Below are 10,502 nucleotides of genomic sequence, written 5' to 3'. Positions count from 1 at the left end.
CTGACTAAGCTAAATTTCCCCTTGAAAGTTCCATCAAGTGTATTTATATGCACAATGAAGTAACCAAAATGGTAAATGGTGGGAAAGGTATGTCAGTGTTATTTCCCCTGATTTTCTGTTTATTTCAATGATAGTTAACTTCACAGTAAAAGAGTTTTTATGCTGTGATTTTCAAAGGCACCCTTAGGTTTTTTGAAAATTGCAGCCTTAAAGTCTGCTTGCTCATTTTGTGAGAGGATGGGGCTATCTGGGAGTCAACCAGCTTTGTTACATTCATGAAATTTGCCAGATTGAAACAGGAGGCCTCTTAGCAGAAAAAAAATGGTGCATTTCTATAATACAACTACCTGGCCAACAGGAGATGAACTTGGAACAACACACTCATTTCTCCTCGGGGTCTCTGGGACGATTCTGAGCCCATTAAACTGTACAGCTGGTAGTGTGTACTGAGCACTCTTCTCAATTTCCCAGCACAGCGATCTACAAAAAATAATTGACGATTCTGGGAAAACATGGACAGGTGGCACCTCTAGTCTTGTTGCAATTATAATTTAAAAACTCCCCTCTCCCTGCCCGCCCATGCCTATTTAGAACTCGGATCAATGATTCTTCTCATTAGCCTCAAGATGTCACTATTGTTCCAGCTGCCAGCGGAGTTAAGATCTCCAAGAAGCAGATGTTCACAAATAGCTTCACTGGACAAAGCCCTCACTGTGTTAACATGGTCATAAATAAGGCAAAGTGTTTTGATGCCAATATTCTGACCCAAATCACCCTCACCTGATATTGCAGATTAACTAACAAAATATGTACAGAATTTTGGGGGTTGGCAAGGTCCTGGCCTAATGATGGAGAATCAGGCGTGGGAAAGCAGAGTACAATACAGGTGGGCAAAGAAATGGACACAAATATAAATCTTAGCACAAAACAAAATCCCACACACAGAATTAGAAGCTTGTTTTTTATTTGAATTCCACTGTAGTTGGGCCTTGTAACCATTGTGCAATGACTCTCAGGCACATCATTGTACTAGTTTTCTATATTTTACTCCTAGCCCTGCAGAGCCCAGTCTACAACCAGGGAGACTACCAAAGGACATTGAAATCCCTGGCCTCAATTCAGGCAAAGCTTTCCTTTTCAAAGCAGCAGCTAAGCATATGTTTAATTGCTGTCCTGAAGAATAAGGCTGGAGTTATGCATGTGTTTAAGTGCTTTTCTGCATTAGGGCTTGACCTATGTGTATTAAATTGACATTTGCGTGTCAAAGTGGCACTTTGAGCTACTAAATGCAAAGCACCTAGATGTTCTATTAAAATGCCCACAGTTGAAAGCTTGGGTCAAACTCCACTTCAGTTGTAACTTCCCAGCCCATTGCTAGGTACCTAAAGGCAAAGGTCAGTCACAGGTGGTTAGGAAGGCAGTTCCTCCACGTGCCTCTTATTACAAAACTGTCCTTTAGGGATATTTCACCCTTTCTGCTGACATCCCTAGGGCTAGGTGGAGAAAGAATGATAGACAAGATGGACTCTTGATGGACACTGGTGTGGTATAAACCAGCGGACTAACTCACAGACCGGTACCCCAGACAACACCCTCCAGCAACAAGATTTCAGTCTCCTTAGTTTTAGTTTTATTTCTTCAAAATAACACAGGTTCAGCATCACATTTGTACCCTTTGCCCTGACCCAAGGTCTTCTACAAAGGCCCTACCTACCCCTGACAGGATGACACTCCACAAGCTATCCACATGGGAGACAAGACATGTCACTCTGTTCCCTTTCCCTTTGCAACCTGCTCCCTCCCTGTGTGATTGCACGCTGCAATTCTCTTCCCCACAGCCAGTGACTGCTGCAGGAGGGCAGAAACTAACCCACCCCTCCCTAGCGACTGCACTCTTGCTGCTTTTTATGAGGACAAGTGATCATCAAGCTATCACCTGCTCCCTGGCTGTGGAACATCAGCTGGGAGGCAGCTGACTAGTCACAGGTGGAGTAGGGGCCCAACTCCTATTAAAGACCAGCCACCCCATGACATGATAATTCCAGTATTTGTTCTCTCTTATTTATTGTGATATGTGAATTAGCATCTACATAGCCAACAGTCCTACTGCAGATTAATTATATAAACAGTGACTTTTGTTTCCTTGGTACAGCCCTTTCTGGAGCCCAGACTAATACAACATAGCTCTGTGAATAGGGCTGTCGGGGGGGGGGGGGGGGGACGGGGGACGACCCTGAGGCTATATAGCAAAGCTCTGCAAAGCCCTTTAAAGCCTTCAGGCCTGTTCTACAAGTAAGCTCCTCTTCTGATACTGCCCTTTGCAGTAAGTTGGTTCTGAAAGAAGAATAATCAGGAAGAGACCCTGTAATATTTCTGGAAAAACTAGTTGCATGTCCCCAACTGTAACTGCTCTTACACACAGCAGTGTGTTAGCCACAGTAGAGTCTGGAGTCTGAAGTTGCGTAGTCTAAAGGACTGAGATGTTGGTTGAGTCCTCAGCATGTACTGGACTCTTTTGATGCAAGGGGGGGGGAAATCACCCTGGAAGCTCTTTAGGTCAAGAATATACTGCTTTTTGTTACATACAGAGAGTCAAGTTATATATATATATTTGTATTTATGCTTCCAAATTCATGTGGAGACATCAGACTACAGCAATCAAGAGAGTGTTTGTGTGCGGGCGGGGGGTATATGCTTTCAGGCATAGCACTTGGGGTTGTGATAAACTTGTGTGATCTGAAAAAACAGGCTCAGCCTGTACTTGGATGAGAAACCCCTTATTGCAGTGAGTGGCATTTGTGGTCGGCCAGGTGGAATGCTTCCTGCTGAGCCCACACAGAGCCAATGTATAAGCATCCAGTGCTGAAAAACTGAGTAAGGAGATGCCAGTGCACCATGCTGCTCAAAGTGCCATTTTTCGTATGACCTGCAAAACTAGAGGTCCCCAGAGTTTGGATGGCTGTTTAAAAAAAAAACAAAAAAAAAAAGGCATAGCACAAGAGTATCAGCAGTGCTAGTGTGTTGGAGGGAACAAGGCTACTATAGAAGATGAAGAGCTTTCATTCCCCATGATGGATTCGGGCACCTGGAAAAGGAACTTCGGGGTTTAGGCTGTTGAGGACAGGTGCGGGGCTGTACTGCACGTGGCATTGTTCAACTCTGCAAATAGCCAAAGCGACAATTGACTAAAACACACACTTCTCCTTTTCCTCAAGTGCTTGCATACAAGAGAGAACAACAGTAGCTTAGCACCCATCTCCACTGAAAAGTATTGCCATTCCCGTCCCTGAGATCACAGCCCTCATTGGATAGAAACCTAGTTGTGTCATAGACTATGACAATCTCACTTCTAGCTGTCACTGCTTGACATCGGATGAGTCCAGGGCATGCCTATTAGGCCAGATTCTTGTGCGCAAGACAAAGGCTATCACCACGGTGACTAGTAACTGCCGCAGCTGCTTCTCCTCTACTAGAGGCTAAAGTTACAGACCTACAAGGGCTGCTTGCATCCATGCAATTTCCTGACATTGTCTGGGACCTTGGGCAAGGCATTTAACCTTGCTCTGCCTTAGTTTAACCCATCTATTAAGTGAGGATCATGCCAACATCCCTCCCCTACAGCAGAGGAGGGATGGGTTGAGTACTAAAGTCCACACCCGTGATGCACTACAGAAGTGCTCATTAATATAATAGTAACAGCCTGAGAATTAAGCATTTTAATCAACTATTACTTCTAAGTTATTCCAGCAGCCTGCATCATTAACAGACTTTTCTGAATTTCTTCTATGGCTTTTCATCATAAAAATCAAAAAATTGTGTACCTATGCTGCTGTTACAGTCTAGTTGATTTCTCCCCCCTCCACCCACCCAGGTAGTTCCTTCCATTTTACTGCTCTGATGGATGCCTTTTAATCCACCTATTGTGAGACGTCACTTTATGGGTGTGCTTCAGGGTACTAGGCCAACAAACCAACATTGGCCTTGAAAACTCAGTTGCTCCATAGCAAAGTTTTCAGGGTCCAGACTGAATCCTTTGTTTGCAAACCTTAGCATCGGTGCAGGTGAGTGACTCAATGCAAATATACTTACGTGCATTCGCATTAGGCTAACAGCTTGTGTATACCACAGGAATCCTGGCAGCATGCAGTTTTGCACGTTTTGGTCTCTAGTAAGTTATGGATGGAGAACAGTACCTTTGAATGTTGAATGACAGGATGTAGACTGAATACTATGCACAGTGCTGCATTAGATCTGACCAGTGTGTACAATTGCTTTCTTCCAATCCAACAGAGATGTCCGAATCCTGAGTCACTTTAAAAAGTTTTCCATTAACATTACAAATCTGTAATAGGGCTGCAGCAAGGCTACACACCAGCACAGGACAGCAATTGACCAAAACCCCCACCAGCTACACAGGGAATTTTATAGGCAGAATGTAATTAGTTACCCACTTGGAATTAGACCAGTACAATCATTGAATTAAGCTACATTTCCAGTGTTATAATAGTTTCCTTTTTAAATTTTAATTTCAAGAATGCTACAAGGATACTCCTTCCTGCTACTGTTATTGAATGGATGGTACACTTACAATGACACTTAGCATTAGCAATCGATAATTTAACACATCTGGTCTTCTAATAAAATCCTATTGATTGAAATTGTGCTCCATTTGAGGAAAGACATCAACCCCTCTTTATTGTGGTGTTTGGTGATTTCTTGTGCAGCTTTTACACTATATGGCATTGTAAAGTAATATGTACAGTTACAATATATGTTCCTGCCTACAGAGCTTACCCTTTAACACAGATGAGACAGCAGCATAGAGAAGGGAGAAGAGTGTAAAGTTCAATGGTGAGACCAGGAAGAAGTGCTGTGAAGAGATGTCAACTTTTAATAATTTTATTAAGATAATATTGAAGTAAAAAGAAAATGGTACAGAGTTTAGGCATAGAAGTTTCTGGTTATCTGGGAATAAGGTACAGATTATCAAGGGGTGCGAAATTCAGTTTAGGAGCGAGTGGCGTAAGGAATACATAATCTGCAATCTCTCCGATTGGGGGTAAAAGTTTAACGGGCCAAAGTTCAAACATTGAGATATGGGGGTATGTTGTCCACATAGTGGCTATGTTCATTGTGGATTATAATGAGTGGATACGGATTATGAGGATGGATCTACCCTCATTTGGTGGGATTTAATTTTCAGTGAGTTTATGGTTCCAGTTCATATGGTCCAATGGAAAAAGTCTCTCAGTCCCTTTCCCACAGACGATGCACGATGTTGTACCAGCTCACACCTCCTGGTATTGTCGGTGGCCAGTGATGTGTTCGATGTAGATGTCCCTGGACCATCGGATTGTGTCCGAGACCATGAGGAGCCGCATGAGCCATGTGTACCGTCGACCGATCCTGCAGGTCCGCAGCACGCTCGTTGCAAGGGTCCCAAGCGCCGAGGGCTCCGACAATCAGGGCATCCATCTGCACCTCGTAGCCCTTCGCTCTCAGGATGTCGGCCAGGGGGGCGTATTTTTCCAATTTACGAGCTCGGGATTCGCGGAAGGCCGGGGTCCTGTTCTCGAAGGAGACCGTGATGTTGATGAGGATGATCTTTTTTTGGTCCTCGTCAGTGACTACTAACTCCCTAACCAACAGTTATTTCACCTGGATGATGAAGTGCTCAGTGGCAGAGACCCAGTTGCTTTCGACCTGAACAGGGGTGCAGCAGAACTATACTATCTGTTTAAAGATGTCCGGATCTTAGCTCAGATCAACATCCAGTGGCTTTTAGTGCAGGGCCACCATCCACATTCTGTGTTCGAGCTGACTCTGTGGGCGTTAAACAGCAACAAAGGGCCTGTTGCTCCCTTCATTTACCTCTTAATGAAAAGCTACCGTAAGTGTCCGATTAATTATAAATGAGCTGATTCTCCTCCTCCTCCATCTGTCTGCCCCAGGATGGTTTTGAACAGTCCAATTTGCCAACAAGTAGGTGTGACCCTCAACAGCCCTAACCCACCCTTCTATAGGCATGGACGTAAATAACCCTCCTCACAAACGTAGAGCTCCAGCTCAGCTCTGCGTCCAGGATCATTTCACCTGGAAGTGGGAGCGTGCTCTATATTTCCAGAGAGTTTCTGAGGTAGTACAGAGCACAGAAGAAGGAACCCGGTTACAATACAGTTTATTTCTGCAGTGTCATTCCTACCACATATCCTCAGCCGAGTACAGTCCACACCATTAAACACAAGTCAGCGACAGAAGATATTTACAGGAAAATCATAAAAGGACCAGAATCTTACTGACTGGCGTAAATGGAGTCGCACTGGTTTTATACATCAGTGGAGTTACTATGGATTTACACCCGCATAAGTGAGAGTAGATCCAGGCCTTAAGTGTCCGACAGTCATCCCAACCCACATTCCAGACATTTTATCAGTTCCATTCGGCCTACACCCTGCTTGGTGGGACTCAAGCATGCAAAGCAGTGGAGTTTTTGGGAGGAGGGTTGGAGGATGGGGTGGGGTAAAGAGAAGGGGAGCACTGCAGAAATGGTGTTTCATGAATGGCGGAAGACAGAACGCTTGTTCCCTTTAGGGATTTACATAAAACAATGCTCAGAATACTGTTGCTTGGGTTAAAAAAAAAAAAATGTGGACTGACTGCAGCTCTTCCTTTGCAAACAGGAAAAACCTTATACAGAGAAGATTTCTGGGCAGTGCTTGCCATTAGAGAGGTGATTTACCAGCCCAAAATCTCACTCACCAGCTCTTTTATGGTCTCTAACAAGGCATAGTCCAGATTCAGAACAGCTGCAACAAAACAATACTGTGCATTTCTCTAGCGCCCAACACCCTCTGATAAAAAGTGCTTTACAAACATTCATGCATTAAAGCTGCACAACCCCCTATGTCAGATAGAGGAAACTGAGGCACAAAAGTTGAGACACACCCCAGGTCATAGTGAGAGTCCATTTAGAGCTTGGGTTCCAGCTCCTTGGGGGCTGTTTCTGCACAAGACAGCAGGTCAGTGTGAGCATGGGCCTTTCACAACCTGCACTCTCATCCCCTTCCTGGAGTTTGTTTTACCACCAGACACAGATAAAGTTCAGCTCAAATCCCCTCCCTGAGCTTGGCTGCTCTTAGGGTTCCTCCCTCAGGACTGTTCAGCCCACACCCTAGATCCCTCATCTCAGTAAAGCCACCCTCCGTGTCCCTTATATCCACATGGATTAACAAGCCATAAGTTTAACCCACCTAACTCTGTCCTGGCAGGATCTACACATAAAAGAGTGGCATATTTCAGGCAGACACCTACTTACACCCTAAAGACACCAGGTAGGGGAGTTCTAATGCCAGCTGCCAGAGCCCGGAAAAGTATCCTATACAGACCAAAACATGGAGCAGCTCAAAAGTGCTCTCACGCATAGGATCTTTCATGCATGGGATTCAGCACAAAGAAAGCTCGAGCAGGGCATAGGGCAATCTCAGTATGACAATCCCTCCACTTCCTCATGTCTCTGCTTGGCTTGCACTTACTTATCATGTGATTCTTATGGCTGTGACCTGAGTGACCTTGCAGTGAAACAGATTGGTAAGGCGTGGCAGCATAGCCAGGCCTGGGGACTTTGGGTAGCACCTTGCTTGGCATGTTCAGCTGCTTGTCTTTCCTGCTGAATAGGGCCCTGGAGGAGCAGTGACCACAGGAACGAGATCCATGCTGACCCCACACTGGGGCCAAAAATCAATATCAACTTCTCCTTATTAGCTCAAGCCCTGACCCGAGAGAGACTCTTCCCAACAGGGACACTTCTCCCAAGAGCCAGAGATGTTTGCAGTGTTACTAACAGCTGTCATACACGCAGTGGTAGGGGCTTGGTGGGGTGGGACGGGGAATGAGTGAACAGCACCTTGCAATGCTCAATTCAGCTGCCTCTGGCACCTCTGATACAATCACCATCTTATCTAGGCCTCCCTCAGCATCTCTCACCTCAGTCTTCTGCTTCACCGACAGCACCTGCCATGCCATTCTCCAACCCAGCATGAAGCACAGGGGACCAGCTGGGCAGCATTCCACTCAGGATCAGCAACCTCCTCTTGTGTCAGCGAGATGTGTTGCGGGCCCAACAATGTGCAGCACTTCTAGGGCAGTATACTTGCTGATTGCTTCCTTGATTATTGCTCACAACAACCAGCTAAGACACTGCCAAAGAAACACTCACAGCTGGCATCAACTGACGGGATGTGAGCTGCGGTGGGTGGTTCTGTCTCCCTCTTTCTTTCTCTGACCTAAAAATGGCAGGAGAGTCTGGGGGACAAAGAAACAGTCAATAAACAGCCATAATAGTGAGGGGGAGAAAAAAAAATGGCTCTCCAGACGGAGATTCAAAATATACTTTGATAGACACACACACAATTTCAGATACAGCCTCTAAATGATACAGATATTAAAATAATAAAGAAAGCCAGCACCTGTCTGGATTCCATATTTACCTGAATTAGTCCCCTAGTTCCAGAGAGCCTCATTCAGCAGAGATAATGGAAAAATAACCTATGCCCAAATGCCTAATACACAGTTTCTGAGACACAAGTCCGTTTAAACTCTTAGTGGTTTCCCTTGGCTGCGCACTGCCACCCCTGAGTCATGCTCAGGATTAGAGAAGGAGAACTCACTCAGAGCAGATCCATCTGCAAATGAAACAGAAAAAGGGCCCAATTCTCATTTATACTAAGGCCACTTTCACTTCCCTTTTCCCAGCCAGAGCGGTGTACAGTGGCATCAGGGAGCGGAACAGCACTGCTAACTGTTGTGATATCTGGTGTTCAAAAAGCCCTAGCACCTGCAGTCATGTGAATACATGAAAATGTCGACTTTCATTATTTAAGAAAAAGTTACCCCTCATGGGTCTAATCCCAAACGCCGGGAGCCTTCCCCTAGGGCCACTGGTACTAGGGCTAACATCCCAAAGCAACAACACACTGAACTATATGGAGGCCCATCCTCACTTCTTTACAGATTTTCCTAACTCTTTATTTTTCATTGGGTGGTCAGCTGGCAACTCTATTATTACAAAGGAACATGGCAGTTTCTTGGCACTTGGAGTCCTAAAAGGCATTATTGGGCTTGACGATGGAATCACTGGATGAAGTTCTGTGGCCTGTGTTAAGCAGGAGGTCAAAGCAGATGATCTTAAATGGTCCCGTCTGTCCTTAAACTCTATGAACGGTTTTCCAATTGGGCACGGTCGGCACGTGCCTAGGGGTGCTGGCATTCTTGGGGTTAAAAGCCTAGAAGTTAAAAGTGGGTTAAAAGTTTCATTTTTTACAGAAAACATGAAGGTGAGCTGTAGGCAGGAGGGGCACTGAGGATGCTGTGCCTAGGGCATGGAAGGTGTAAATCAGACCCTATGAACTGTCTGTCTGAGGAGGCCGACTGACCGAGTGAGCAGTAGTACCTGCACTCCAATAAAGCCCGTGCAGCAAAGGGGCAGAGGTGACTTGCAGTGCCATCAGTCCACCCCAGAGGAGGCAACTGTTAACTAACAAATCCTTTGTTTATGCAGCCGTCTCACCCTAGCAAGAAAGTCACAGGGTCAAGCCTTCTTTACAGCAATCGCCTCCTCAGGTGGTCAGTAATCTGCCCCTTCCCTAACACTGAGATGGGCCAAAATCTGGAACTACTTGCCTTGTTTGAACAATAACCTAACCAGCACTCCAATATTCCCCATCAGTATCAAAACAAGTCATACTTTATCTCAAAAGCAAACAGTTCAGGGACAGGCCCTACAGGGGCACAAAGCAGTCAAATGCAGAAGAGGGAGGAGGGGCCACTGGTATTTCAAGTCACCCACTCTGCTTTTATGCCTAACTGCTATGAGAGCTATGAGACTGGAATAGCTTCTCTGGGGAAATAGTAGAATCCTCATCACTTGGACCATTGTAAACTGGACAGGACAAAGCCCTGGAGAAGATACTGTAGGGAACAATCTTGTACGCATGGGGCAACAGAGGCAGGCTAGCTGACTTTCATATCTCCCTGCTACCTAGTCCATAGATTTGGACAGGTTAAAGCCAGCTAATATCTAGCTCTTCTATGGTGCTTTTCATCTGAAGAGCTCAAAGTGCTTTGCCAAAGGAGGGTACCCATAATCCGACGGAGTCAGCCCTGCTATTGTTGTAGGGGAGTATTAGCCAACATGATAATAACCTATAGCCTTGGACTCAAACCTCCCTGGAAGAGCAGCACAATCAAATGCACAGGCAGCACCCCAAAGTGGGGAAGAGGAGGTGGAGAACGTTACCTCTGTGTCTCTCAGTTATTTAGTGCTAATCTACTCAAGCATTCAACTGCAAGTTGCTGGAACCTTACATGCGATTTAATCTCTCCATCAGGTCTAACTAGTTGGAAGCTCCAGGCAGATGTGCAGGGAATCTCTGCTTGGGGTTTTGTTTCATCACTGCTGAGAGCACTAGAAGCAGATACATTTTAGATAATGCAGCACCTAATGC

This window comes from Dermochelys coriacea, chromosome 18, assembly GCF_009764565.3.
Source record: "Dermochelys coriacea isolate rDerCor1 chromosome 18, rDerCor1.pri.v4, whole genome shotgun sequence".
In the NCBI taxonomy this organism is placed as follows: Eukaryota; Metazoa; Chordata; order Testudines; family Dermochelyidae; genus Dermochelys; species Dermochelys coriacea.
The sequence above is the reverse complement of the archived record's forward strand: the minus strand, read 5'-3'. Positions refer to the sequence as shown.